Source organism: Montipora capricornis, chromosome 13, assembly GCF_036669925.1.
Source record: "Montipora capricornis isolate CH-2021 chromosome 13, ASM3666992v2, whole genome shotgun sequence".
Classification (NCBI taxonomy): domain Eukaryota; kingdom Metazoa; phylum Cnidaria; class Anthozoa; order Scleractinia; family Acroporidae; genus Montipora; species Montipora capricornis.
The window spans coordinates 30,985,390-30,989,907 of NC_090895.1; positions in this window are offsets into that span (position 1 = coordinate 30,985,390).

A 4,518-nucleotide genomic window follows, 5' to 3' on the forward strand; every position below is an offset into this window, starting at 1 on the left:
AGATATGTCGGCCCCTAAACCATATGTGACAAATCCCACGCCTACTCACAGCTCCAAACCGCCCTTGTCAATATAGCGTAAGAATTAGATGGCTTATATATTCAAGAGAAAAGTCATTTCATCTGTCATATGGTAAGCACTGGAGTCGCAGATGAGAAAAGTGTGCGCATGCGCCCTTCTGAAGGTAACATATATACAGTCATAAGCTTTTTCCGAATAACTACAGGACCTAATATCTTCGAGACATTACATTTACAGCTAAAATACATAGCATATACAGATACCTACTAAATACGTAATATTTAAAGATATATTCATTAAAAAGAAAAGCCGCTGTACAAAATGCGGCCCTGGATTCTCTTTTAAAACCAGTAAACTCATGGGTACGGATAAAATCATTTAGCGCATTCCGCAACTGAGCTAATACGTAAGAAAAAAGAGAACTAAGACCATAACTGGTTGTTCCAGGTTTATTAAGGAGCAGAATGTAATTTCCGCGAAAATCATGCATAAGGAGGGGACAGCAGACAAAACGTATTTTTCATATAAGCAGAAAAACCCTTTTTTTCATTAAAATAAACAACAAAAAAAACATAATTTTATTAAGTAATAGGAGGAAATTTTGAATGCGCGTATTGCATAGACATGTAGAGCTTGACTTTCGTAGTAAGAGGACAAGTAATCTGCAAATATAAATATCGTTATTCTCTTATTTACATTATTATACCGTTTCTTTGACACAAGAATTACAGCGAAATGAAAGCACAACTTTTTCGCGAATTTTCTATGATAAAAACTTGTTCAAAAATCCAAAATCTAAGGTAAAAGCACACACCAGGCCTAATCCTGAGTATCTGGCTACAAATCATTTCCTCTGGCCGCGCTTCAGCCATTCGATGAGCGCCAGTCTCTCGCTTCTTAAGTTTCCTTGCTCATGCCCAAAAAGAATTCTGGGTAATTCTGCCATCCATGACAAGGGAAGACTCCCGGTTCTCATTTCATAGTTTTTTTCATAAGTGTCGGGCCAGCCAGTCCTACCGGCAAAATAACGCATCGATTGAAGGTTTTAGCTTTGAAAACTTGCCCAGATTGTGTCAGTAGGAACTGGAATTCGTCCACAGAAAGGCTAGAGAGACAACTTCATTCGTGAACCACCATGTTTACAATAAAGCATTTTAGGCGTCCCAGTCTACATGAAACCATCTCTCGCCTCTGTCTGAGACAAGATGGTACAGGCACTGTTCTTAAGTTACGTTTATGCCTATAAAATCAACTTAAATTTCAATTGCTGGTAAAAACAAAAAAAAAAAAAAAAACCAGCATGATAATATTTTTATCGATGAGCCAGAACATTTGCGCATGCGCTGACGAAATGCTTGAACAAGAGAGAAAAACGCAGTACCTCCAAACACCGGCGCTGGAGCGTCGTACCAAACGAGTCATCCCGGGATTTCGGCCCGTGCGATCGCTTTTGGACGCAGTTGGCCCTTCGCTGCTTTCTGCTACCGACCTTGCCTCCCGGTACGGCATTGAGGGAGAGATATGTCGGCCCCTAAACCATATGTGACAAATCCCACGCCTACTTACAGCTCCAAACCGCCCTTGTCAATATAGCGTAAGAATTAGATGGCTTATATATTCAAGAGAAAAGTCATTTCATCTGTCATATGGTAAGCACTGGAGTCGCAGATGAGAAAGGTGTGCGCATGCGCCCTTCTGAAGGTAACATATATACAGTCATAAGCTTTTTCCGAATAACTACAGGACCTAATATCTTCGAGACATTACATTTACAGCTAAAATACATAGCATATACAGATACCTACTAAATACGTAATATTTAAAGATATATTCATTAAAAAGAAAAGCCGCTGTACAAAATGCGGCCCTGGATTCTGTTTTAAAACCAGTACACTCATAGGTACGGATAAAATCAAGTAGCGCATTCCGCAACTGAGCTGATACGTAAGAAAAAAGAGAACTAAGACCCTAACTGGTTGTTCCAGGTTTATTAAGGAGCAGAATGTAATTTCCGCGAAAATCATGCATAAGGAGGGGACAGCAGACAAAACGTATTTTTCATATAAGCAGAAAAACCCTTTTTTTCATTAAAAAAAACAACAAAAAAAACATACTTTTATTAAGTGATAGGAGGAAATTTTGAATGCGCGTATTGCATAGAGATGTAGAGCTTGACTTTCGTAGTAAGAGGACAAGTAATCTGCAAATATAAATATCGTTATTCTCTTATTTACATTACTACATTATACCGTTTCTTTGACACGAGGATTACAGTGAAATGAAAGCACAACTTTCTCGCGAATTTTCTATGATAAAAACTTGTTCAGAAATCCAAAATCTATGTTAACAGCACACACCTGGCCTACTCCCGAGTATCTGGCTACAAATCATTTCCTCTGGCCGCGCTTCAGCCATTCGATGAGCGCCAGTCTCTCGCTTCTTAAGTTTCCTCGCTCATGCCCAAAAAGAATTCTGGGTAATTCTGCCATTCCATGACAAGGGAAGACTCCCGATTCTCATTTCATAGTTTTTTTTTAATAAGTGTCGGGCCAGCCAGTCCTACCGGCAAAATAACGCATCGATTGAAGGTTTTAGCTTTGAAAACTTGCCCAGATTGTGTCAGTAGGAACTGGAATTCGTCCACAGAAAGGCTAGAGAGACAACTTCATTCGTGAACCACCATGTTTACAATAAAGCATTTTAGGCGTCCCAGTCTGCATGAAACCACCTCTCGCCTCTGTCTGAGACAAGATGGGACAGGCACGGTTCTTACGTTACGTTTATGCCTATAAAATCAACTGAAATTTCAATTGCTGGTAAAAAAAAAAAAAACCAGCATGATAATATTTTTATCGAAGAGCCAGAATATTTGCGCATGCGCTGACGGAATGCTTGAACAAGAGAGAAAAACGCAGTACCTCCAGACACCGGCGCTGGAGCGTCGTACCAAACGAGTCATCCCGGGATTTCGGCCCGTGCGATCGCTTTTGGACGCAGTTGGCTTTTCGCTGCTTTCTGCTACCGACCTTGCCTCCCGGTACGGCATTGAGGGAGAGATATGTCGGCCCCTAAACCATATGTGACAAATCCCACGCCTACTAACAGCTCCAAACCGCCCTTGTCAATATAGCGTAAGAATTAGATGGCTTATATAATTAAGAGAATTTTCATTTTTTCTGTCATATGTTAAGCACTGGAGTCTAAGATTAAAAATTGTGCTCATGCGCCATTCTAAAGGTAACATATATACAGTCATAAGCCTTTTCCGAATAACGACAGGAGCTAATATCCTCCAGACATAAGATTTACAGCTAAAATACATAGCATAGACAGATACCTACTAGATATATAATATTGAAACATAGATTTATGAAAAAGAAAAGCTGCTGTACAAAATGCAACCCTGGATTCTGTTTTAAAACCAGTAAACTCATGGGTACGGATAAAATCAGATAGCGCATTCCGCAACTGAGCTAATACGTAAGAAAAAAGAGAACTAAGACCATAACTGGTTGTTCCAGGTTTATTGAGGAACAGAATGTAATTTCCGCTAAGATTATGCATAAGAAGGGGAAGGCAGAGAAAACGTATTCTTCATATAAGCAAAATAGACCCCTTTTTACAACACAAAAAAAAAAAACAAAAAAAAACATACTTTTATTAAGTAATAGGAGGAAATTTTAAATGCGCTTATTGCATAGAAATGTAGAGCTTGACCTTCGTAGTAAGAGGACAGGTAATCTGCAAATATAAATATCGTTATTCTCTTATTTACATTATTATACCGTTTCTTTGACACGAGAATTACGGCGAAATGAAAGCACAACTTCTTTGGGAATTTTCTAGGATAAAAACTTGTTCAGAAATCCAAAATCTAAGTTAACAGCACACACCAGGCCTACTCCTGAGTATCTGGCTACAAATCATTTCCTCTGGCCGCGCTTCAGCCATTCGATGAGCGCCAGAGTTTCCTTGCTCATGCCAAAAAAGAATTCTGGGTGATTCTGCCATTCCATGACAAGGGAAGACTCCCGATTCTCATTTCATAGTTTTTTTTCATAAGTTTCGGGCTAGCCAGTCCTACCGGCAAAATAACGCATCGATTGAAGGTTTGAGCTTTCAAAACTTGCCCAGATTGTGTCAGTAGGTCCTGGAATTCGTCCACAGAAAGGCCAGAGAGACAACTTCATTCGTGAAACGCCATGTATACAATAAAGCCTTTTAGGCGTCCCAGTCTGCATGAAACCATCTCTCGCCTGTGTTTTTTTTCAAAGGCTTGCCGTTACCCACATTCTAGCTTAATGATGCCAGCCTGGTGGTTTCTGTAGAGGAACATGGCCCCAAAAGGCACTTATAAAATGATTACCTACCAGATCTGAGCCAAGTCGCTCGCTCCCTGTCGGAACACAAACGGTTGACATTTGTCACGTGATGCTCTAACATTAGCGCACATATACTGAATACAGCATATGTTTCAATGAGGTAAACACCTCATGT